Genomic DNA, 27088 nt, shown 5'->3' on the forward strand with positions numbered 1-27088 from the left:
TCTGACCTTGCTCCGCTCTCTGTGGCTTTGCTCTACGCCTCCGCTCCTTGCGGTTCCACCTGGCACCGCTCCTTGCGGTTCTACGTCCCCGCCCTTGGCTCCGCCTCCAGCGTCCCCGCCCTTGGCGCCGCCTCCAGCGTCCCCGCCCTTGGCGCTGCCTCCAGCGTCCCCGCCCTTGGCTCCGCCTCCAGCGTCCCCGCCCTTGGCTCCGCCTCCAGCGTCCCCACCCTTGGCTCCGCCTCCAGCGTCCCCGCCCTTGGCTCTGCCTTCTCCACTCTCTGCTCTGCCTTCTCCTTCTCTGCTCATAGCTCCGCCTTCTACTCATACTCCGCCTCCTGCGATTCAGCTTTTCTTCCACTCTTGCTCTATCTTAATTCTGCAACTTTCTATGCAGGTCTCTACCTGTTCCTTTATATTCTCCAGTCTGAACAGGTTCTTACCTGTTTCCACACATCCATCTGAATACCAGTTCCTACCAGAGTATCAGTCCTGTCTGCCAGTGTCTGCCTGCCTGTATCTCCGTCAAGCCAGTCCGCCTGTCAGGGCCTCTGCCATACCCGTCTGTCAGCCAGTGTCACAGCCGTGCCTGCCTGCCCGTATCTTGTCCCCGGTGGGATCAGCATCCACAGTCCGACTCCACCCTGGAGTGGTACCTGGTAGCTTCCTATTGCACAAGTCTGACCTCACCATCAGAGGCTCCAGCGAACACCTAGGAAGCTACTTAGTTACGCCCCTTCCAGGGAAGTTCGGTCTGTGGTCCAGTGGGGCCACACCCCCGTATGCCCGCGCCAACCAGTCTCAGCGCGAGCGTTACTCAGTCTCCTGACCTCAATATCATTGAGCCACTCTGGGGAGATCTCAAACACGCAGTTCATGCTAAACAGCCCAGGAATTTACAGGAACTGGAGGCTTTTTGCCAAGAAGAGTGGGTAGCTTTACCATCTGAGAAAATAAAGAACCTCATCCACAACTACCACAAAAGACTTCAAGCTGTTATTGATGTTAGAGGGGGCAATACAGAGTATTAAGAAATGGGGTGTGAACTTTTGATCAGGGTCATTTGGATGGTTTGGGTTGTCAATATGATTTATAAAGAGAAACCACAGTAGAGGACAACGAGCGGGGGCACCAATTGTGTAGGGTATAGGGTGCCAACCCCCGCTGGCAGGTAGAGCAAACCTAGGTACAGTGTATAGGTCAATAGTTTTATTCCCCAGTGTTTAGCATTAGAGAAAGTGTACAATATATCCCAGCACACAATATCGCCCCCTAGAAATGTGCAGCATATTTGAGCACACGTTATTATAGATGACAATTCCGTCTATTTGTCTGTCTGAATTGAATGCTCTGTTGCTTGATTTGCTGTCTTTTCCTACACGTCGGGGCCCATTAGGGTGAATTAGGGAGAGCCTACATTGAGCGGGGGCACCACTGCCCAGGACTTAGGGTGCCATCCTCTGCAGCAAGATAGGACACAAATAGTCTGTTAACCAGGGATATTGGGCACCCTGTATCTTTCAGCCAAACAATGGACATTGTTTAAAGGTCGTATGTGTGATGTGTTATTTTATAATATGATTTATTAAATGCTAAGTTTTATTGTACTAATATAGTTCACCCTCTATGTATAGTAGGGGTCTGTCACTCTCTACCTACCCTCTATGTATAGTGGTCTGTCACTCTCTACCTGCCCTCTATGTATAGTGGGGGTCTGTCACTCTCTACCTACCCTCTATGTATAGTGGGGGTCTGTCACTCTCTACCTACCCTCTATGTATAGTGGTCTGTCACTCTCTACCTACCCTCTATGTATAGTGGTCTGTCACTCTCTACCTACCCTCTATGTATAGTGGTCTGTCACTCTCTACCTACCCTTTATGTATAGTGGTAATCTATCACTCTCTACCTACCCTCTATGTATAGTGGGGGTCTATCACTCTCTACCTACCCTCTATTTATAGTGGGGGTCTGTCACTCTCAACCTACCCTCTATATACAGTGGTGATCTGTCACTCTCTACCTACCCTCTATGTATAGTGGGGGTCTGTCACTCTCTACCTACCCTCTATGTATAGTGGGGGTCTGTCACTCTCTACCTACCCTCTATATACAGTAGTGATCTGTCACTCTCTACCTACTCTCTATGTATAGTGGGGGTCTGTCACTCTACCTACCCTCTATGTATAGTGGGGGTCTGTCACTCTCTACCTTCCCTCTATATACAGTGGTGATCTGTCACTCTCTACCTACTTTCTATGTATAGTGGGGGTCTGTCACTCTCAACCTACCTTCTATGTATAGTGAGGGTCCGTCACTCTCTACCTTCCCTCTATGTATAGTGGGGTTCTGTCACTCTCTACCTATCCAATATGTATAGTGGGGGTCTGTCACTCTCCACCTACTATGTATAGTGGGGGTCTGTCATGATTCCAATGGCAGGGAATCACAAAAGGACAAGCACGCACGAGCTCTAGGGTGATGGAACCTGAGCTGACCGCGACCCTAAACCTGAACACACAAATAACAATAGCCGGGGAACGTGCCTACGTTGATCCTAGACGTCTCGCACCAGCCGAAGATCTAACTTCCCCTATTAGAAGAAACACAGACCTCTCTTGCCTCCAGAGAAATACCCCACAGAAATAGCTGCCCCCCACAAATAATGACGGTGAAATGAGAGGAAGGCACATACACAGTATGAAAACAGATTTAGCAAAATGAGGCCCGCTAAAACTAGATAGCAGAGGATACAAAAGTAAACTGCGCGGTCAGCAAAAAACCCTTCAAAAAACCATCCTGTAATTACTTGAACTCACGTTCCAACTCATGGAACATGAGGAGCAATTACAGCCCACTAGAGCAACCAGCAGCAAAGAAACAATTACATGCAAGCTGGACAAGACAAAAATAAAGCAAAACGAGAAACAAGAAAATCAAAAACTTAGCTTGTCCTGAAGATTACTGAAGCCAGAAGCTGAGGTAACAAAACACTCTGAAAACCTTGATAGCCGGCGGGGAAATGACAAGAAAGCCCGGTTAAATAGGAAACTCCCAAATCCTAATAGAACAGGTGGACACCAGAGACAGCAGAACACAAATCACCCAGTACCATCAGTAACCACCAGAGGGAGCCCAAAAACAGAACTCACAACAGGGGTCTGTCACTCTCTACCTACCCTCTATGCATGTGTGTGTGTGTGTGCGTGCGTGCGTGCGTGCGTGCGTGCGTGCGTGCGTGCGTGCGTGCGCGTGTGGGCTGTTACTATCTACATACCCTTTATTTACTGTGGGGGCCTGTCCCTCTCTACCTTCCCTCCATGTTTGGTGGGGGGTCTATCACTCTTTCCCTTCTGGACTGACCAGCATACTGTAAAGTTCTGTAGTTACGAAGGTTCCTTTTTTATTAAACTTGGGCCCACAATGCAGGTGATAGCTATCAGTCACGGGCTGTCTCCGTGCACTATTGCTTACATAACCTGTTTGCTTAGTGACCGTCATTCCCACAAAGTATAAACGCTGGCGAGTGAGTGACAACCCTTCCCAAAACCGGATAGTTTGAGGCCACGTGACATTAATCATCGTCTCTACAGACTTCACCTCCCGGTCTGAATAGACTGAGAAATCGCCATTTTTGTGTTGGGCAAGATGTACGGGGCGCCTGAAGGGTCAAACTAGTGCTGACTGCAAACCAGCAGTAACAGCATGTGCAGTGTTTCCAACGCGACCTAGAATCCCCCAGCAGAGGCGCCCTCTCCCCGCCCCTCAGCCTCACACTAGAGGGATTGTAAGGACGGAAGTTTGTGGCTGGTGCATCAATGAGGAAAGCCTGTGCATGCTGCGGGGTGTGGAGCGGTGACACGGCCGGGAGGAGGTGAGGCTGGCGGGGTGATGGGGGCCGCCTGTGCCGGAGGCTCCGCGGTGTCCGTAGGGGGATTACACCGGCTCACATTCTCCATGATGTCCTCTGCAGCGCGGCGTGGGGTGCACGGTGCTGTGTGTGTGGGCTGTGCGGCCAGCAGTACCGCCATATACCGCCAGTATGACCCCGCGGCAGGTACAGCTGTGTGCAGAGCTCTGAGGTACCGGCCCGGGCTGGAAGGGGCCACCTGGTCATGATCCAGGGATGGTACCTCAGCTCCACGGAGAGATGGAGAGTCAGTGTCATGGAAACTGGCGCTAACCAGAAGAGCGCTGCACTGGTATGGGGCACTGGTGGCCGCTGGCGCACTGGTATGGCCGCTGGCTGCTGGCGCACTGGTATGGAGCACTGATGGCTGCTGGCGCACTGGTATGGAGCACTGATGGCTGCTGGCACACTGGTATGGGGCACTGGTGGCCGCTGGCGCACTGGTATGGAGCACTGCTGGCGGCTGGTGCACTGGTATGGAGCACTGCTGGCTGCTGGCGCACTGGTATGGCGCACTGATTGCGGCTGGTGCACTGGTATGGAGCACTGATGGCTGCTGGTGCACTGGTATGGAGCACTGCTGGCCGCTGGCGCACTGGTATGGCGCACTGATTGCGGCTGGTGCACTGGTATGGAGCACTGATGGCTGCTGGTGCACTGGTATGGCGCACTGATGGCGGCTGGTGCACTGGTATGGCGCACTGATGGCGGCTGGTGCACTGGTATGGCGCACTGATGGCGGCTGGTGCACTGGTATGGCGCACTGATGGCTGCTGGCGCACTGGTATGGCGCACTGATGGCGGCTGGTGCACTGGTATGGCGCACTGATGGCGGCTGGCGCACTGGTATGGAGCACTGCTGGCTGCTGGCACACTGGTATGGAGCACTGATGGCTGCTGGCTCACTGGTATGGAGCACTGATGGCTGCTGGCGCACTGGTATGGAGCGCTGCTGGCGCACTGGTATGGGGCACTGATGGCTGCTGGCGCACTGGTATGGAGCACTGCTGGCTGCTGGCGCACTGGTATGGGGCACTGATGGCTGCTGGCTCACTGGTATGGAGCAATGATGGCTGCTGGCGCACTGGTATGGAGCACTGATGGCTGCTGGCGCACTGGTATGGGGCACTGATGGCTGCTGGCTCACTGGTATGGAGCAATGATGGCTGCTGGCGCACTGGTATGGAGCACTGATGGCTGCTGGCGCACTGGTATGGGGCACTGATGGCTGCTGGCGCACTGGTATGGAGCACTGATGGCTGCTGGCACACTGGTATGGGGCACTGGTGGCCGCTGGCGCACTGGTATGGAGCACTGCTGGCGGCTGGTGCACTGGTATGGAGCACTGCTGGCTGCTGGCGCACTGGTATGGCGCACTGATTGCGGCTGGTGCACTGGTATGGAGCACTGATGGCTGCTGGTGCACTGGTATGGAGCACTGCTGGCCGCTGGCGCACTGGTATGGCGCACTGATTGCGGCTGGTGCACTGGTATGGAGCACTGATGGCTGCTGGTGCACTGGTATGGCGCACTGATGGCGGCTGGTGCACTGGTATGGCGCACTGATGGCGGCTGGTGCACTGGTATGGCGCACTGATGGCGGCTGGTGCACTGGTATGGCGCACTGATGGCTGCTGGCGCACTGGTATGGCGCACTGATGGCGGCTGGTGCACTGGTATGGCGCACTGATGGCGGCTGGCGCACTGGTATGGAGCACTGCTGGCTGCTGGCACACTGGTATGGAGCACTGATGGCTGCTGGCTCACTGGTATGGAGCACTGATGGCTGCTGGCGCACTGGTATGGAGCGCTGCTGGCGCACTGGTATGGGGCACTGATGGCTGCTGGCGCACTGGTATGGAGCACTGCTGGCTGCTGGCGCACTGGTATGGGGCACTGATGGCTGCTGGCTCACTGGTATGGAGCAATGATGGCTGCTGGCGCACTGGTATGGAGCACTGATGGCTGCTGGCGCACTGGTATGGGGCACTGATGGCTGCTGGCTCACTGGTATGGAGCAATGATGGCTGCTGGCGCACTGGTATGGAGCACTGATGGCTGCTGGCGCACTGGTATGGGGCACTGATGGCTGCTGGCGCACTGGTATGGCGCACTGATGGCGGCTGGCTCACTGGTGCGGAGCACTGCTGGCACACTGGTATGGCGCACTGATGGCGGCTGGCTCACTAGTATGGAGCACTGATGGCTGCTGGCTCACTGGTATGGAGCACTGATGGCTGCTGGCTCACTGGTATGGAGCACTGATGGCTGCTGGCTCACTGGTATGGAGCACTGATGGCAGCTGGCGCACTGGTATGGAGCACTGATGGCTGCTGGCGCACTGGTATGGAGCACTGATGGCTGCTGGCACACTGGTATGGAGCACTGATGGCCGCTGGCGCACTGGTATGGAGCACTGATATTGGCGCTCTGGTACGGTGCTTTGATGGCTGCTGCCTCTCTGTTATGGTGCTCTAATAATCGCGCATTGATGGCCGCTGCCTTTATGATATGGCGTTCGGATGGCCGCCGGTGCACTTAGGGCGCGGTCTCACCGAGGACTGACCGATATGAATATTGGTACAGAATCCAATTCAGTCCCTACGACGAACTAAACCCCACTCGTGAAGGGAATTTCTGTATCATGGAATATTTAGCAATCTATTTTGCTCAGCAGTGTAAAGGATAGCATGATTATTTCTGCAGATCCACTGGATACCCCAGTGTATGAACCCCACAGTAGACCAGTCGTCCCCTCGCTCATTGTCACATCAGAATAACAGATCAGATATTATTCCAACATGCGAGATATTAACATGTCTGATTTCTGTTCACATACAGCTATACGTCATTAAGCAATTATTTATATATCTACACGTGTGTATAATATATACTCCCCACCCCCCTCAAGATTGCAGTTGCAACACCAAGAAGGGATTATGGATATCACAGGATGGATAGACAGGTTACTGATATGCAAATGATGATGAAATGGAAGCAACATATTCAAAACATCTGGATTTGTTCAGTATAGAGTATGAATACTTCAAGCAGAAATCCTTGTACTTAATCTCATTGACCTGCCAAGATGTGTATAAAGGTACCGTTACACTAAACGATTTACCAACAATCACGACCAGCGATACGACCTGGCCGTGATCGTTGGTAAGTCGCTGGAGAGCTGTCACACAGACAGCTCTCCAGCGACCAACGATGCCGAAGTCCCCGGGTAACCAGGGTAAACATCGGGTTACTAAGCGCAGGGCCGCGCTTAGTAACCTGATGTTTACCCTGGTTACCATTGTAAATGTAAAAAAAAATAAACACTACATACTTACATTCCGGTGTCTGTCACGTCCCTCGCCGTCAGCTTCCCGCACTGACTGTGAGCGCCGGCCGTAAAGCACAGCGGTGATTTTTAATTTTTTTATTTTTTTTTACATTTACAATGGTAACCAGGGTAACCATCGGGTTACTAAGCGCGGCCCTGCACTTAGTAACCCGATGTTTACCCTGGTTACAAGTGAACACATCGCTGGATCGGCGTCACACACGCCGATCCAGCGATGTCAGCGGGTGATCCAGTGACAAAATAAAGTTCTGGCCTTCTAGCTCTGACCAGCGATGTCACAGCAGGATCCAGATCGCTGCTGCGTGTCAAACACAACGAGATCGCTATCCAGGACGCTGCAACGTCACGGATCGCTATCGTTCTCGTTCAAAAGTTGCTCAGTGTGAAGGTACCTTTAGGGTATGTGCACACGTCAGGATTTTTAGCGTTTTTTTGTGGAATTTCGCTATAAAAACGCTATAATTCCGCATTAAAAAACGCTAAAATTATGCATCCTATCATTTAGAATGCATTCCGGATTTTTTGTGCAGATGTAAGCGTTTTTTTCCGCAAAAAAAACGCTTACCGCTAAAAATCCGGACATGCTCTATCATTTTCCGGAATTTTTGCGGATTTCTAAGGCTAGGGTCACATTGCGTTAGTGCAATCCCTTTAGCGCTAGCGGGTTGCGCTAACGCAATGTTTTTAATGGGGCCGCGTCCCGGGGTCGCGGTAACGTCCCCGCTCTCGCAGAACCCCGATCTGCGAGAGCAGGGAACGGACCGCGGGCGCGCCTCGGACGCTGCAAGCAGCGCCCGCGGCGCGCCAGGAAACACCGGCGCGTCGCTAGTGCGTGCCGAACATGGCACGCGCTAGTGCTGCGCGTTCCCATTGCAGTGAACGGGCGCGCTAATGGATGCGTTGCACGGCGTTAATTTCGCCGTGCAACGCTGTCCGTTAGCGCGTTCCCATTAACGCAATGGGAACCTAGCCTAAGCCAAAATGACATTCCGGAAAAAAAAAAAAAATCCTCAAAAATTCCGCAAAAAATCAGCACAAAATCCGCGCAATTTCCGCGAGAAATCCGCGCAAAAAAAAAACGCGGATTTCTGGCAGAAATGTCAGGATTTTGTCAGGAAAAAATCCTGACGTGAGCACGGAATGTTCTGCCACGCTGAATACACTTTGGCAAATCGTCAAGAGCCGCTGCTGGCAGCTCCTTTTGTAATTGCGGACCAATTACTTTTCAAATCAATCAAAGCAAAGCTGAGCTGTTAGTGTACCTGAAATGAAGACTAGGGTGATCTGGCCACCATACATTATGCCACCACACACCTTTAATAATGTGAGTATGACCAGTGTGACTCATGAAGCCCTCTTCATGGCGTTGTCCATGTGATCTCAGATTAGAAGAATGGCGTGTGGTGATTCTGTACTGAATGTGAAATCAGACATCACATACCAAGTCTACAGCGCTAATCATGGTCCACACAAGCCATCAGAAGACGTTTGCGCAACATTGGACTACAAGACAGACGTCCGCTACAAATATTCCATACACCACCTCTCTAAAAGGCTGTCACGGTGCAGAGCAAGGAAGCAATGGTGGATGTAATGGAGATCTATCCTCTTTAGGAGTTGAGTCCTGCTTTTGTCTTGGATGTAATGATAGCTGGAGATCGCTCTGAAGACCACATTGACAATGTCATAGAGGCTTTCACAAGGGAATGTCCTCATGTTGCTCGTGCTACAGCGGACAGCCTAAACTTACTACCATGGCATACAACGTCTCCAGACTTGTCTCCCATCGAGCACATCTGGGACCTCATTGTAACATAGTTCCAACTTATCCAGATCCATCTGTAGCAGAATTCTATCTTCTCTTGTATTGACTGCTTTACATAGTTTTGTTTCATCTGCAAATATTGATATTTTACTGTGTAAACCTTCTACCAGATCGTTAATAAGTATGTTGAAGAGAATAGGTCCCAACACTGACATGCTTGCAGCGTTCGCGGTCCGTTCCTCGCTAGCGCTGATCGGGCATCTGCGCTAGCGGGATCGGCAAACGTGATCCCTTTTGGGGCATTGCGTTAGCGCAGTCCGTAGCGCTATGCGCTAAACGGACTGCCCTAACGCAATGTGACCCTAGCCTTATTCTCATTGAGATAGTCCAGAATGACATCCCTCAGAAACCCTTCACATTTGTACCTACAATAGAGGTTAGACTTACTGGCCTATAATTTCCAGGTTCACTGTTAAGGTACCGTCACACTAGACGATATTGCTAGCGATCCGTGACGTTGCAGCGTCCTGGCTAGCGATATCGTCCAGTGTGACAGGCAGCAGCGATCAGGCCCCTGCTGTGATATCGCTGGTCGGGGAAGAAAGTCCAGAACTTTGTTTTGTCGCTGGATCTCCCGCTGACATCGCTGAATCGGCGTGTGTGACGCCGATTCAGCGATGTCTTCGCTGGTAACCAGGGTAAACATCGGGTTACTAAGCGCAGGGCCGCGCTTAGTAACCCGATGTTTACCCTGGTTACCATCGTTAAAGTAAAAAAAACAACCACTACATACTTACCTACCGCTGTCTGTCCCCGGCGCTCTGCTTCTCTGCTCTGGCTGTGAGCACCGGGCAGCCGGAAAGCAGAGCGGTGACGTCACCGCTCTGCTTTCCGGCCGCTGTGCTCACAGCCAGAGCAGAGAAGCAGAGCGCCGGGGACAGACAGCGGTAGGTAAGTATGTAGTGGTTGTTTTTTTTACTTTAACGATGGTAACCAGGGTAAACATCGGGTTACTAAGCGCGGCCCTGCGCTTAGTAACCCAATGTTTACCCTGGTTACCGACATCGTTGGTCGCTGGAGAGCGGTCTGTGTGACAGCTCTCCAGCGACCAAACAGCGACGCTGCACCGATCCGGATCGTTGTCGGTATCGCTGCAGCGTCGCTAAGTGTGACGGTACCTTTAGACCTTTTTGAATATTGGCACCACATTTGCTATACACCAATCCTGTGGTACAGACCCGTCGCTATGGAGTCCCTAAACATAAGAAATAATGGTTTGTCTATTACAATACTTGGTTCTCTGATATTTCTCTATTTTCATCTTATTTAGCCGGTTTTGCACCTCTTCTACTTGGGTTAGTGTCACGCACGCGCCCAGACTGAATGGCGCGGGCATACGGGGGTGGTTTGTGGCCCCACTGTGCCACAAACCAGACTACCCTGGAAGGGGCGTGACTATGACAGCTGCCTGGGTTTTCACTGGAGCCTCTGATGGTGAGGTCAGGCTTGTGCAGCAGGCAGCTGCCAGGTGCTACTCCAGGGTGGTGTCTGGCAGTGGCTGCTGATCCCACTAAAGAACGGAGCGGGCACGGCTGGCACTCTGGCTGACAGGCGGGCACAGCTGGAACACAGGCAGGCAGACGGGTACAACAGAGACACTGGCGAGCAGGCGGACACGGCTGGCTCTCTAGTAGGCAGGCGGGTGCGGCTGGAACATAGGAAGAACCGGTAGGGACCAGTCTGCAGGCAGGTATGAGAAACGGGTAGGAGCCTGTACAGACAGGAGGACTAAGTAATAAGTAGAAGGTGGAACTAAGAGAAGAGAAGGAGAAGGCAGAGCCAAGGGCGGAGCCAAGAGCAGAGACGCTGGAGGCGGAGCCAAGAGCGGAGACGCTGGAGGCGGAGCCAAGAGCGGAGACGCTGGAGGCGGAGCCAAGAGCGGAGACGCTGGAGGCGGAGCCAAGAGCGGAGACGCTGGAGGCGGAGCCAAGAGCGGAGCCAAGAGCGGAGACGCTGGAGGCGGAGCCAAGAGCAGAGACGCTGGAGGCGGAGCCAAGAGCGGAGACGCTGGAGGCGGAGCCAAGAGCGGAGACGCTGGAGGCGGAGCCAAGAGCGGAGACGCTGGAGGCGGAGCCAAGAGCGGAGACGCTGGAGGCGGAGCCAAGAGCGGAGACGCTGGAGGCGGAGCCAAGAGCGGAGGCGGAGCCAAGTGCAGAAACACAGGAGGCGGAGCCAGATAGAACCGCAAAGAGCGGAGCCACAGAGCAAAGCCAGAGAGTGCGAAGTGTAAGCAGACTGAGAACACAAGGAAAGAAAGCAGGGAAGGAAGCCACAGACAAGGAGACCGAGAAAAGACAAAGTACAGACAAGGCAATGGAACAAGACACAGGGACCAGGATATTCTGCCTCCTGGAGGGCGGACTACAAGATCAAGGCAATAGCACAGAGAAAAGCCTCCAGAGAGGGAGTAACTCAGAGCAAGGCCAGGCAAACTCAGCAGCTAAACACTAACTGAGCTAACACATTGCACAGGCCCAGACCACAGGGTGGAGCTGCACTATATACAGGAGGCCGCTTGCTAATTGGTCAGGAACTGATTAGACAGATGCACCTGATTCCTATAAGAACCAGAGAGTTCAGGCGCCGGCCCCCTATACACATAGCCATGAGGCATGCAGAGAGCAGAGACACAGAACATGGAGCTGGCATTAAAGAGAAAGCACATCATGGCCTGGAGCAGTGGGTAAGATTGTGTGAGAGATGTGAGGCCATGCTGTGATGCCAGCAGAGTTGTTACAGTTAGATTGGTGACCCAAGAACTGCCAGTAGTGGATCTTGGTAATTTTCAGGCCCAAATGCATTTGCTGTGGCAGAATATACCTCCGACAACTACTAATAACCTCATTGATAGCAGCCAAGGTCTGAGTCTGTATTTATTATTATTATTATTATTATTTATTATTATAGCGCCATTTATTCCATGGCGCTTTACATGTGAGGAGGGGTATACATAATAAAACAAGTACAATAATCTTGAAAAATACAAGTCACAACTGGTATTTCTGCACAGATACTGAACAGATGAAGAGGTTTTCTAAATGTTTCCATTCTTTGTGTATCAGTAAGTTGCCTATCCATCCAATAAGTTCTATAATTCCATGACTTTACATTGGTGTCCAAATTTCAATATTAGGGGTGGATGAGAAATATAATATATAGTAGTATGTGTAAGGACATGAGTAGAAAGAGGCATGGGGCTTAAAGGGAACCTGTCATGTTGACAATCTGATCTTCAGGGAGGAGGTTCTAGAGTTGGAGGAACTGATCGGATTGATGTGTATTTTGGTTAGAAAAGTTTCAGGACAACTTGTTTTGTTCAGTTAAATCCCTGGCATTTGTGTATGTATAGGAGTCCAGTGGGCGGTCCTACTTGGTGATTGACAGTCTTTCATGTAGGACTCTGTTTAGGTCCCCCCACTGGACTCGTATCCATACAAATACCAGGGATTCCAATTAATACACGTTACACTGAATCTCTTCCAACAAATGTGTACATTCTTCTCCGTGTCTCCTTCTCTACCGTGCTGTCCCCAGATTAGACGGCATGTACGTGACAGGTTCCGGTTTCCTTTAAAGATTACTTGGTGCGCTATGGTGACATATACAACCTTTCTGTGCTGAGACCTTCCTCGGTCACCACCATGATGGAACAAGTATCAGCTTTAATATTGTACCTGCAATTTGCTGATCAGCTCCTATCTACCTCTCCTTGGAGAAATGAGGGTAGCCATGTTGGTACTATGTACAAATTAGAAGGAATATACCCATCTCCTGCCACCTGAATAAATGGGCATCTGGGTAGAAAGGCAAAATGAGCAATTGTAAGTACACGGTGCTATATAATATGATGAGCACAGTATAGTAAGAGGATAAAAACTTTGATGGGAGAAGGGCTGCTGTAACACCTTCAGTGCTCATGCAAATGTTTGTGGACCTTATTCTGATCACGGCTGGAGAGCACGGACTGACCGGAGTATGACCGCTTCATATATTTCTAGGAGATGGTCACACTTGGGTTGGGAGACCTGTGGCCACAGATGTCAGCATAAGCCCTTAAGGTACATTCACACATAACGATATTGTTAACGATATCGTTGCTTTTTGTGACGTAGCAACGATATCGTTAATAAAATCGTTCTGTGTGACCGCGACCAACGATCAGGCCCCTGCTGGGAGATCGTTGGTCGCTGAAGAAAGTCCAGAACTTTATTTCGTCGCTGGATCGGCGTGTGTGACACCGATCCAGCGATGTCTTCACTGGTAACCAGGGTAAACATCGGGTAACTAAGCGCAGGGCCGCGCTTAGTAACCCGATGTTTACCCTGGTTACCATCCTAAAAGTAAAAAAAACAAACACTACATACTTACCTACCTCTGTCTGTCCTCCAGCGCTGTGCTCTGCACTCCTCCTGTACTGGCTGTGAGCGTCGGTCAGCCGGAAAGCAGAGCGGTGACGTCACCGCTCTGCTTTCCGGCCGCTGTGCTCACACAGACAGTACAGGAGGAGTGCAGAGCACAGCGCTGGAGGACAGACAGCGGTAGGTAAGTATGTACTGTTTGTTTTTTTACTTTTAGGAAGGTAACCAGGGTAAACATCGGGTTACTAAGCGCGGCCCTGCGCTTAGTTACCCGATGTTTACCCTGGTTACTGGCATCGTTGGTCGCTGGAGAGCGGTCTGTGTGACAGCTCTCCAGCGACCAAACAGCGACGCTGCAGCGATCCGGATCGTTGTCGGTATCGCTGCAGCGTCGCTTAATGTGAAGGGGCCCTTACATCTTCAATTTGTTGCTGCATTCCTGAGTAACACTTTCACTCATTTTCAAAGTGCTTTGGGTGTGACTGAGCACTTAACGATTCTTTACCTCCTGAGCTTGTTTTTTCGCCTAGCACCAGTCTCATTAGCTTTGTTGATAGCACACTGTTTGTAATATCTGAAACCAGACAGTGAGATTCCAAGATAAAGAGACTGGCACTGGGTGGGGAAACAAGCTGAGAATGCAAAGGCTTGGGAAGTGCTCTGCCACCTAAGAGCACTTAATGGCTCATTTGCATATGCTTGAAAACTCTTAATTACTCAGGAATGCAGCCACATATAGAAGATATAATGTTGGATTTAGATTTCAAAGCCCCTCACGCCCATATATGCGGTTTGAGGAGGGTGGGGGTTGTGATCTTACTAACTGATTCCCTTTAAGCTGATGAGGCTCATCACTCATCTGAGCGCCCGGACGCCTTTCTTCCATTGACCAGAAATTACTCATGTGTCCACATTAGATTGTGCTTTTGGTTTATGAATAGATCAAAGGGCTGTTTTTTGTTGTTGTTTTTTTAAGCCCTATGGCTGTGTGCACACGTTGCGGATTGGGGTGCAGAATTTTCTGCAAAAAATCCGCATCTCCTGGCAGAAACCGCAGGTGCAGATTTGCCGTGGATTTTGTGCGGTTTTGATGCGGATTTTCTGCGGATTTCTATAATGGGAGGGTGCAGAAACGCTGCAGATCCGCATAAAAGAAGTGACATGCTCTTCTTTTAAATCCGCAGCGTTTCCGCACGGATTTTTCCGCACCATCTGCACAGCTTTTTTTTTCGACTATTGATTTACATTGTACTGTAAATCACAGTGCGGATCTGCAGCGTTTGTGTGCGGAAAAATCCGCTGCGGATCCGCACTAAATCCGCATCGTGTGCACATGGCCTAAGAGTATATAATAGACACATCAGTAGCCTCCTGAATTCCCTGCCGCTCCTGCTGTGGTCGCCAGCCTTTTCTGTATGCCAGCAGTTGCTGGCCAGGAGTATGGCTGCAGTCCCCAATCGGAGCTGCATTTACAAGGTTGCTGATTATTGGAGACAGTCAACAAGCTTGTAGTCAGACCATTTTATCTGAGAACTTATGATGGAGGAGTTTGTTCTCCTACCCCAAATTTTTGCACAGCGCATGGTGTAAAGATGAATTTGCACTTGATGTTCAAAAATGGCACTCCGTCTGCCGGAGTGATTCTGCAACATAAGGCCTCTTACTTATTTGCAAGAAAAATGGACTAGTGCAATCCAATAAAAAATCAGATTACACTCTTACTAATGTTTTCTATGACTTCCTGCTCATTTGTGATTTTTGTGGTGTTGCTGAGAAATCCTCATCACTTTATATAAGGGCAGTCTCACACGTCCAGATAATTCCGGTACCGGAAAAATCTGTACCGGAATTATCAGTGTCTGTGTGCCCGTGCGTTTCTGTGGCACATCAGTGTGGCACACGTGTGCTGCCCGTGTGCCGACTGGGTACCACACGCACCGTGCAGAACACAGCGCTAGAGATGAGCGCTGTCCCCTGCATCTGGTGCTGAAGCTGCCATTCATATCTTCTCTGCAGCAGCGTTTGCTGTAGAGAAGATATGAAAAATCCCTTTTTTTTTTTTTTGTTTTTTTTGTTTCTCGTGTTTAAATTAAAGATCCCTGTCCCCACCCCCTCCCACCCCCTGTGCGCCCGCCCGCTGTTATTAAAATACTCACTCGGCTCCCTCGCAGTGTCCTGTCCTCGCCGCACCTTCTCCTGTATGAGCGGTCACGTGGGGCTGCCCATTACAGTAATTAATATGCGGCTCCACCCCTATGGGAGGTGGAGCCACATATTCATGACTGTAATGGTCGGCCCCACGTGACCGCTCATACAGGAGAATGTGCGGCAAGGACAGGACACTGCGAGGGAGCTGGGTGAGTATTTTAATAACAGCGGGAGGGGGTGGGGACAGGGATCTTTATTTTAAACACGAGAAACAAAAAAAAGGATTTTTCATATCCTCTCTACAGCAAACGCTGCTGCAGAGAAGATATGAATGGCGGCTTCAGCACCAGTGAGGGGGACAGCGCTTACTGTAGCACTGTCTCCTGCACGGCACACGGACTGCACATGGACAACATCCGTGTGCGGTACGTGTTTTACACGGACCCATTGACTTTAATGGGTCCGTGTAATCCGTGCGCTCCCACGAACACTGACATGTCTCCGTGTTTTCCAAACGGACACACGGTCCATGAAAACACGCTGACATGTGCAGAGACACATTGATTTCAATGTGTCTACGTGAGTCAGTGTCTCCGGTACGGGAGGAAACTGTCACCTCACGTCCCGGAGCCACTGACGTGTGAAACCGGCCTAAATGACCTCTTTCAGGCTCTGGGGAGGATGCTGTCTGGAGATAACTCTGCCTCCAGAGCTTATTTTATATGAAGGTGGAGTTACTGGCAGGGTGGATTTGATTTAAATCTAACTGATTTAAATCACAATTTAAATCACGATTTAAATCACTAGTCAGTAAGGCTTGATTTAAATCAAAGTTTCTACCTAAACTAGTTCTTGCTACTTTAACATGCAAGTAGATGAAGATTTTTAGAATCACTTTTTATATTACTTTTTTCTCCCCAGTTTAATGGGTTAATCATTCATATTTGGACACCACTGTTCTGTTGTACTTAGGAAGGAGAAAAATAATCCTGACCTTAATAACAATTTAAATAGATTTATTCAACTGAAACAATAACAACATTACAGCATAAGTTATTTGCTTAAACAAACATCCATGTTTGTTAACTAATTTGGCTAAACAAAATATATATATATTTTAAGAAACTTAGACTGTCAGCCCAGCCGACACATGAAAAACTTAAATACTACTGTCCCTGCTGTCCTCTGTAGCTCACTTGTCGTCATCTTCATCATCATCTTCTTCTTCTTTGTTCCTATTCATAATCTGGAAAAGAAAAACAAGCTTTCCTGCTTTATTGGGTCCCAACCGATTTCTCAATTTAGAATGAATGAGTCCAAAGGAAGAGAATATTCTTTCAACGCCTGCAGAAGAAGCTACTGCTGTTAAAAGTGAAATCATTACTTAAACAGTCTCTAAATCCAAGCGCTTAAAGGGAACCTGTCACCCTGAAAATCGCGGGTGAGGTAATCCCACCGGCATCAGGGGCTTATCTGCAGCATTCTGTAATGCTGTAGATAAGCCCCCGATGTTACCTGAAAAAGGAGAATAAGACGTTAGATTATACTCACCCAGGGGCGGTCCCGCTGCTGGTCAGGTCGGATGGGCGTCTCCGGTCCGCTGCGGCGCCTCCTATCTTCTTTCCATGACGTCCTCTTCTGATCTTCAGCCACGGCTCCGGCGCAGGCGTACTTTGCTCTGCCCTGTTGAGGGCAGACAAAGTACTGCAGTGCGCAGGCGCCGGGCCTCTGACCTTTCCGGCGCCTGCGCACTGCAGTACTATCCTCTGCCCTCAAGAGGGCAGAGCAAAGTACGCCTGCGCCGGAGCCGTGGCTGAAGATCAGAAGAGGACGTCATGGAAAGAAGATAGGAGGCGCCGCAGCGGACCAGAGACGCCCATCCGACCTGACCAGCAGCGGGACCGCCCCTGAGTGAGTATAATCTAACGTCTTATTCTCCTTTTTCAGGTAACATCGGGGGCTTATCTACAGCATTACAGAATGCTGCAGATAAGCCCCTGATGCCGGTGGGATTACCTCACCCGCGATTTTCGGGGTGACAGGTTCCCTTTAAGTGACTTCCACCAGTTTACTGGTGTGACCTTCCTTAAAATATCTTCAGCAAACATATATTTCTTGAATGGTTCCCCCTTAGCTCTGAAGTTTATTATAGTTGGCATTAAAGATGGATGATTGCTGGATACCCATGTCATAGCTAACTCCTCTTCCTCAGCACTTAGGTTTTGACCCTGATATTGGATATTGACAATATTTGCCAAAAAATGAGCTGGAGTCAGTGCTTGTCACATTCGTTTGTTTACTGCTGGTAATTTAATTCTGTCCATGTGTAGTTCTGTTTTTAAGTGTTCACTCAGTTCCTTCCAAATTTCAACAGCATCCGCAATAAAACAGCTATTTTTCTGTATTTTGTTTAAAGCTTGAGAGATGGGTTTCAGGAAGCTCAGCATATGTTCAACATTTCTCTTAAGCCCAATGTTGAGGATTTTGGCCGTGACAGTGCCATCTATTTTATCTCGATTTTCTTCACAAAGTGTCATCAGAATAGGCCAGTTTTTGATATACTGCTCAAAACAGTCCACCACAGAGTTCCATCTAACATCTTGTGGGAGCGTTAGCTTGGTTCCACCCATCCTTTTCAGAGCTGCTGCAGCAAAATGATTATTACGGAAGTATTTAGCAATTTCAACAACATTAGCCTTTATTTCTGGAACACTTAAGTCTTTGGCTAAGAGGTGCAGCAAATGAGCACTGCAACCATATGTTATTAGCAGCTTTGTATTCCCTCCCTGCTCTTCTAAATCTCTTCTCATCTTGGATACGTTTGCAGCATTGTCAGTGACCAAACTGCGTACTAGACATATGAATTTTTGTTCACATGTCGTTATAGCTTTTACTGCCACTTCTTGTAAGTATTCTGCTGTGTGTGCATTTCCTGACGTATCAGTTGTTTGTGCAAGGAAGACTTCTTCTCTTGTTATACAAGCACATACAATAGGATCATTGTGGACATTACTCCACCCATCAATACTTAGGTTAACAATTTTACCCTCCAGAGCTGTTGCACATTGCTCCATTTCTCTGTCATACACTTGATCCAGCAGTTTCCCTGCAACATCAGCTCTGCTGGGTGGACTGTATCCTGGTCTCAGTGACTGAACCATATTAATGAAATGTGGGTTCTCAGTCAGACGGAAAGAAGAGTTTGTTGCATAAATAAACTGGGCAATTTTTTCATCAATCAACTCTTTTTCTAATCTGCTAGTCCTTATCACAAACCTATCTATGGTGGTTCCGGGAGGTAAAGGTTTTTTCTTCCTTTTGGGTGATGGTGATATGTGGCTGTGGGTGTCTGATGATGATGATGCTGCTGCTAATGAAGCACTGTCCTGGATGGATAACTCTGAAACTGTAGAACAGGATGATGGTGATCTTGGAGGTGGATAGTTTCCAGAATCCATGAATTCCCCTAAACAAAAAGTCAATGCTGTTATTTTATTGTTTATACAATTTCTGCTTATTGTACACAACACATCACTGCCCCTGCCCCAAAAGGAATATTTGCTTTTCTTCATAACTGTACCAAATGACAGTAACAAGCAGTAATAATAAGAAATATAATTTTTCTCACACATGACAGTTCAGTCTTTAGAAATAGGATTCAATAAAAATGTTTACCAACCTGAAGATCCTGCCTGTTCAGAAGTGTTTCTTTGGTCATCTTCATCACCGCACTTCTCATGATGTTGCCTCATTCGCGCCACCAGGCCTTGCATATCTTTGTTGCATCGTTTGCATTTTGCACGCATGCCTGCCTTACCGATAGGTGAAGGAGCTTCATTAAAATATTCCCAAACTGGGTCTCTTTTACGGCCTGCTGCCATTATAAGGAAAGAATGTAATAAACCTCAGATCGTACACACAAACAGATCCAGACTTGTCTGTCTGTGGCTATGCTGCAGTATTGTGCTCAAAGTTTCACTTTCATTTTCTTGTCTGCTTGCCCTTCCTCCTCCTCACACTTAGATTCACATTCTTCTTGTGTTGTGCAGATCTATTCCACTCCAAACAATCAGAAACATATTGTCTAACTTCTTTGACTTGGCACTGAAGGGGTTGATTCTGTATTCATAGGTTTGTAGAACAATAGGATTAAGGTCTTTTTCTCAACTCTGTTCATGTTGTAACATTTTTACCGTGAAGAAGAGGCTGGGACCTCTGCGGAGTCAAATTCAGTTTTGAGAACTGCGTAAGTAAAGCGAGCGTCTGTGATAATATAGGAGAGAAACTGCCCACTAATCCTACAGAAACCTCTGGAAGAGCATGGCATTGTGAATGTTACACATATACAGCCTTTATTCTACTGAGTTAAACAACTCAGCTTTATCTCATGATGGAAGAACCTTTGGATGGTAAAATATTTTCCTCAAAAAGCAGTTTATTGAAAAAAATCCGATTTAAATCAAAAAAATCCGTTTTTTTTTTTTTTTTTTTTTTTTACTGGTGAGGCAAGTAACTAACACAGAACAGGAGAAATGAAATTTTATATTCCTGCAAACACAATTTTGCTTCTCTCTGATGTATTGTACCAATATTGCAACCCTGGCTTACTGTGAGATGGAAGCTGAGAGGAAGCTGCAATATGTCAGGTATAATCACACACAGCTCTGCAGTGAGATCAGGAGAGCAGTCATTAGACATCACACTGGTAAGTCACCCTTCACGTAAAATTAAGCTCTGGAGGCAGAGTTATCTTCCAGACACCACCCTCACCAGAGCCTGGAAGAGGTAATATATAATGTGATTAAAGATGATATATTAGCAGCAAGGCATCTGATATGAGACATCAGAGACACACAGGTAGGACTTTTTTTCAGCAGCCTATTACCTGTATGCCCATAGTAATGGTTTAAATACGTCAAACGTGGAGACAGATTCCCTTTAAATTGCTGCAGTGGGTATTTCCACAGAGAAAGTACTCCATGTCTGACCCGTGTAGAGGACATTCACTAGAATGCAAGGCTCCAGACTGAGATCTGGGCAAGGATTGAACCAGCAAGGAAGGCTGTTTGATTTAGGCCATGTTCACACAGTGCGTTTTTTACTGCGGAACCGCAGCGTTTTTGCCGCTGCAGTTCCGCAGCTGTTTTCCATGCAGGGTACAGTACAATGTACCCTATGGAAAACAGGAACCGCTGTGCACATGATCCTGAATTAAAAAAAAAAGCCGCGCTGAATAGCTGCGGGAAAAAAGAAGGAGCATGTCACTTCTTTTTCCGGAGCCGCAGAGGTTCTGCACCCATAGACCTCCATTGTGAGGTCAAACCCGCAGTAAAACCCGCAGATCAAAAATATATCTGCGGGTTTTATTGCGGTTTGTGGTGCCGAACCGCTGCAGCAGGAAGTGCGGGGAAGCGGGCGGAAGTGCGTGGGCGGAGTGTGGCTGCCCCGATCCCACCCCCCTATGCTCCGATGCCCCCCCCCCGTGCTCCGATGCCCCCCCCCCCCCCCCGTGCCCTAATCTCCCCCCCTTATACTTACCCGGCCTCCCGGTGTCCGTCCGGCCGTCTTCTCCCTGGGCGCCGCCATCTTGCAAAATGGCGGGCGCATGCGCAGTGCGCCCGCCGAATCTGCCGGCCGGCAGATTCGTTCCAAAGTGCATTTTGATCACTGAGATAGGTTATATCTCAGTGATCAAAATAAAAAAATAGTAAATGACACCCCCCCCTTTGTCACCCCCATAGGTAGGGACAATAAAGGTTAGAATAGGGGTAGGGTTAGGGGTAGGGTTAGGGTATTTTCAGCCATTTTAACCCTAAAAAAACTTCCTCGAAAACTGCATAAAAAAAAGGATAAAAAAACGCACCAAAAAAGGACCAAAAAAAGGACCTGCGTTTTCTGCCAAGAGCTGCGGTTTCAGTCCTGAAAAAAAAAGGATGGAAATCAGGAACGTGTGAACATACCCTTAGGCTGTGCACACGCTGCAGATTCCATTGCGGAATTTTCCGCAGCAGATTTGCAAAATCCGCAGTGAAGAACCGCTGCGGTTTTTACTGCGAATTTACTGCTGTTTCTTTTGCAGTTTCCTCTGCGGGTTTTCACCTGCAGATTTCTATTGGAGCAGGGGCAAACTCACAGCGGAATCCGCAGAAAGAATTGACATGCTGCGGAAAATAAACCGCTGCGTTTCCACGCGTTTTTCCGCAGCATGTGTACTGCGGATTTCATATCCCATTGCTTTACATGGTACGGTAAATGCATGGGAAACTGCTGTGGATCCGTAGCTGCGGGAACACTGCGGATCCGCAGCAAAATCCGCAGCGTGTGCACATACCCTTAAGCTCTGAAGCCTGCAGAATTGTGAAGTCTGCTCTTGACTTACAATGTAAGCTTTAACACATGAATAATGTGAATGGTTTTACTAAACTTTTTATGTAGCATAAGACAAAATAATTTATATGTACACTGTGAAATGACGTGAACGCTCACTGATTTGAAGCTTTTCTGAGTAGTTGTGATTGTAATGAAATAACCAGAGATTACTCACTTCCTGAGCTCCGATCACACGGATTTTATCTGAAATGTGAAACTGCTTCGGAAGGGTTTAATATGTCATTGCACAAGTCGATACAGGTTAAAAGGCACCTATTACTCCCAAGCAGTTGGTGGAAATGCTTTTATAAATGTTGTTAAATTCATCTTTATGGGCCACATTGGAGGTTATTCTCTGGACTGCCGCTCCTGTGAGCTTTCTTAGTACGCTGCCGGACACGGATTGCCGTCTATACGATCTGCGTTACAGAAGAAAGTCCTTATACTCTCCTACTGCACAGTCCGGTCCCATGGCCTTGATCCGCTGCCTCCTCTCTTCTTGTGATCGCTGTCCTCCCTCTTACTTTGTGTGGATGATGCGTCCTACGTCACCCAGTGTCCTGCGCTCCTGCACGGGCAGAGGGCAGAGCAAAGTACTGTACTGCGTATGTGCAGGTCAGGTCCCTTCACACTGCGCTATGTGCTGGACTCACTGGCAAAGCATCAGTGGCATGGAGCATCCTTAGGGCAGGCGCATATGTATCGGATCGCACTCCGCCATCCTAGTCAGTGAGTGCATGGAAAACATCGGACTTTTCTCTGATGACATCTGAGTGCAGTTTGATTTTCGCAGACTGACACAATGAAGATTAGAAAATGTAAAAAAATAAAAATAAAATATTCTTTCCATCTTCGCATCCAAGAGAATTAGATGACACTCTGCTCAGTCTCTGATCACCGTTGATCGCAGTGTCGTCTGTATAATCGACCTGATTTTCTGCCCTCTGCGCACATAGCGTGTCCATCTACTAATCCAGAAAGTTCACATCCTCTCTCTGCTGTCATCAGAAATGAATCACACATTGTTGGCTTACAGTTAATGGATGTAAAATCACGCTGCCAGCAGGCAATTTGTACTTAATTTCTAATGAAGTTATATGATGCTACAATTTGACTCCCTTACACCCTTGCAATAACACCCCCCCCCCCCCTAGTATAATTTTTACTATGGGGGATTATTACTAACTATTAATGTAAATGTCAGGTTTCCTTTCTGACCCAATCAGTAATAATGAGTGGCTGGCAGAGGCAAACAGTGTTTTTTCAAAGTTAAACATTTTTATGCTACTGGTAGTGATGCGCCAAATTTATACATTATATTTAATGACCTATATGGATGTTACACGGAAATGTGAAATCCTTTGACAATTATACTAAGCAAGGTATCATTCCAAAGTGACTGCGAATTATGGTAATTCTATCACTTAGGTGTAAAACGCTGCAGAATCCGCACAAAGAATTGACATTCTGCGCAAAATAAACCTCAGCATTTCCGCGCAGTATTTTCCACAGCATGTGCACTGCGGATTTTGTTTTCCATAGGTTTACATGGGAATGTACAACACATGGAAAACTGCTGCAGATCCGCAGCCAAATCCGCAATGTGTGCACACAGCCTAAAACAGACCCAGATGTTCAAACGATAAAGAAGCAACGCTCCGAGCTCTTGTGGAATACTTCCAGAACCAGCAAAAAGAAGCACAATTTATTATTTTTTTTAAATCAATGATCTGTCTGACTTCTGGGATAAATAAAAAAAAAAAAGCATAACTTTTTATTTTTTATATCTAAAACCCCACACCCTCCACTGATATTTCCTCTTCAGATTTTTCTGACAACGAAATAATTCCTGGATTTTATAAGTCCAAATAGGGACCCCACTTTAAATGTCAAGGGAAGAGAAAGCAAGGGGGAAGGTGGCGGGGCCCAAAAGTAGACAATCAAGATCCCCGTGCTAGCTTTCCTTCTCTCGTGGCATCTACATCTTTTGCATCCTCTGGTTCCTCTCTTTTTTTTTTTTTTTGAGCAGAGCGCACCATGTTCTTACTGCTTCCAACGTCCGACTACCATAATTTTATAGATAATCATCTTGGCGCTCTCATACATAAATTTGACTTGCAACTGTTTAGCATATGATTATTTATGTAGATTCTTGACAATGGCGCACATGAACTGCCCAATGTGTTCCTGGCCTGTTGGGATGACAAAAATAAGGTGAAAAAAAATGTTGGCGCAGTGAAAAACTCCCTGTACAATGTGATGCCAAGGGGTTTAAAGGGACTCTGTCACCTGAATTTTGAGGGATCAATTTTCAGCTATAGGGGCGGGGTTTTCGGGTGTTTGATTCACCCTTTCCTTACCCGCTGGCTGCATGCTGGCTGCAATATTGGATTGAAGTTCATTCTCTGTCCTCCATAGTATCTGCCTTGTTTGTGCAGGCATGTACTATGGAGGACAGAGAATGAACTTCAATCCAATATTGCAGCCAGCATGCAGCCAGCGGGTAAGGAAAGGGTGAATCAAACACCCAAAAACCCCGTCCCTATGGCTGAAGATTGTCACCTGAATTTGGAGGGAACAGAGTCCCTTTAAGGGAGGCGTTTGGCTCTGAGACCAGATCTTTGTCTAATGGCTATTATGTGCAGGAGCCAATCACAGGAATGATCCTTTCTCAGCAGACATCCTTTAACCCCTTAATCCCATATGACGTACTATCCCGTCAAGGTGACCTGGGACTTAATTCCCAGTGACGGGATAGTACGTCATATGCGATCGGCCGCACTCACGGGGGGAGCGCGGCCGGGTGTCAGCTGCCTATCGCAGCTGACATCCGGCACTATGTGCCAGGAGCGGTCACGGACCGCTCCCGGCACATTAACCCCCGGCACACCGCGATCAAAGATGATCGCGGTGTGCCGGCGGTGCAGGGAAGCATCGCGCAAGGAGGGGGCTCCCTGCGGGCTTCCCTGAGACTATCGGTACACGGTGATGTACTCACCGTGTACCAAGCGTCTTCTCCCTGCAGGCCCCGGATCCAAAATGGCCGCCGGGCTGCATCCGTGTCCTGCAGGGAGCACTTCCGGGTCAGGATCAGGCTGCAGCTCTAATCCTGCCCGGCTGTATGTCAGATCACCGATCTGACAGAGTGCTGTGCAAACTGTCAGATCGGTGATCTGTGATGTCCCCCCCTGGGACAAAGTGAAAAAGTAAAAAAAAAAATTTCCACACGTGTAAAAAAAAAATAAAATTCCTAAATAAAGAAGAAAAAAAAATATATTATTCCCATAAATACATTTCTTTATCTAAAAAAACAAAACAAAAAAACAATAAAAGTACACATATTTAGTATCGCCGCGTCCGTAACGGCCCAACCTATAAAACTGGCCCACTAGTTAACCCCTTCAGTGAACACCATAAGAAAAAAAAAAAAAAGAGCCAAAAAACAACGCTTTATTATCATAACACTGAACAAAAAGTGGAATAACACGCGATCAAAAAGACAGATATAAATAACCATGGTACCTCTGAAAACGTCATCTTGTCCCGCAAAAAACGAGCCGCCATATAGCATCATAACCAAAAAAATAAAAAAGTTATAGTCCTCAGAATAAAGCGATGCCAAAATAATAATTTTTTCTATAAAATAGCTTTTATCGTTTAAAAGCGCCAAAACATAAAAAAAATGATATAAATGAGATATTGCTGTAATCGTACTGACCCGAAGAATAAAACTGCTTCATCAATTTTACCAAACGCGGAACGGTATAAACGCCTCCCCCAAAAGAAATTCATGAATAGCTGGTTTTTGGTCATTCTGCCTCACAAAAAATCGGAATAAAAAGCGATCAAAAACTGTCACGTGTCCGAAAATGTAACCGATAAAAACGTCAACTCGTCCCGCAAAAAACAAGACCTCACATGACTCTGTGGACCAAAATATGGAAAAATTATAGGTCTCAAAATGTGGAGACGCAAAAACTTTTTTGCTATAAAAAGCGTCTTTTAGTGTGTGCCGGCTGCCAAGCATAAAAATCCGATATAAAAAACGCTATAAAAGTAAATCAAACCCCCCTTCATCACCCCCTTAGTTAGGCTAGGTTCACATTGCGTTAATGGGTTAACTCTAACGGACAGCGTTGCACGGCGAAAATGTCACAGTTAACGCCGTGCAACGGGTCCGTTAGCACACCCATTGACAGCAATGTGATTTTCGGGTGTAGCGGCTCGCGCTAGCAAGGTGCCGTTCTTTTGTGGCGCGCCTCGGACGCTGCTTGCAGCGTCCGCGGCGCGCCCGAGGTCCGATCCCCGATCTTCCAGAGCGGGGACGTTAACGCGACCACTAAACGCGACACCTGAAAAGACATTGCATTAGCGCAATCCGCTAGCGCTAAACGGATTTCCCTAACGCAATGTGAACCTAGCCTTAGGGAAAAATAATAAAATAAAAAAAAATGTATTTATTTCCATTTTCCCATTAGGGTTAGGGTTAGGGCTAGGGTTAGGGTTTGGATTACATTTACGGTTGGGATTAGAATTAGGGGTGTGTCAGGGTTAGGTGTGTGGTTAGGGTTACAGTTGGGATTAGGGTTAGGGGTGCGTTTGGATTAGGGTTTCAGTTATAATTGGGGGGTTTCCACTGTTTAGGCACATCAGGGGCTCTCCAAACGCGACATGGCGTCCGATCTCAATTCCAGCCAATTCTGCATTGAAAAAGCAAAACAGTGCTCCTTCACTTCCGAGCTCTCCCGTGCGCCCAAACAGGGGTTTACCCCAACATATGGGGTATCATCGTACTCAGGACAAATTGGACAACAACTTTTGGGGTCCAATTTATTCTGTTACCCTTGTAAAAATACAAAGCTGGGGGCTAAAAAATAATTTTTGTGAAAAAAAAAAAAAATTTTTTTATTTTCACGGCTCTGTGTTATAAACTGTAGTGAAACACTTAGGGGTTCAAAGTTCTCACAACACATCTAGATAAGTTCCTTGGGAGGTCTAGTTTCTAATATGGGGTCACGTGTGGGGGGGTTTGTACTGTTTGGGTACATCAGGGGCTCTGCAAATGCAACGTGACTCCTGCAGACCAATCCATCTAAGTCTGCATTCCAAATGGCGCTCCTTCCCTTCCG

General features: G+C 48.0%; 1 protein-coding gene across 7 annotated transcripts in view; it reads left to right on the forward strand.

Annotated features, from left to right (window-relative positions):
• Positions 1–3679: 3679 nt before the first annotated feature.
• The window catches only part of LOC138665154 (inositol hexakisphosphate and diphosphoinositol-pentakisphosphate kinase 2), a 210248-nt gene continuing 186839 nt past the window's right edge, over positions 3680–27088 (forward strand). For 3 of the 7 annotated variants that reach the window (XM_069752451.1, XM_069752404.1, XM_069752411.1), the window contains exon 1: positions 3778–3871. The gene's annotated coding sequence lies outside the window, so the exon portion shown is untranslated. Of the gene's footprint in view, positions 3872–27088 lie in introns of all 7 variants that reach the window. The other 4 variants (XM_069752428.1, XM_069752437.1, XM_069752444.1 and 1 more) reach the window with 3 other exon arrangements.

This window comes from Ranitomeya imitator, chromosome 1 (assembly GCF_032444005.1).
Source record: "Ranitomeya imitator isolate aRanImi1 chromosome 1, aRanImi1.pri, whole genome shotgun sequence".
NCBI lineage: Eukaryota > Metazoa > Chordata > Amphibia > Anura > Dendrobatidae > Ranitomeya > Ranitomeya imitator.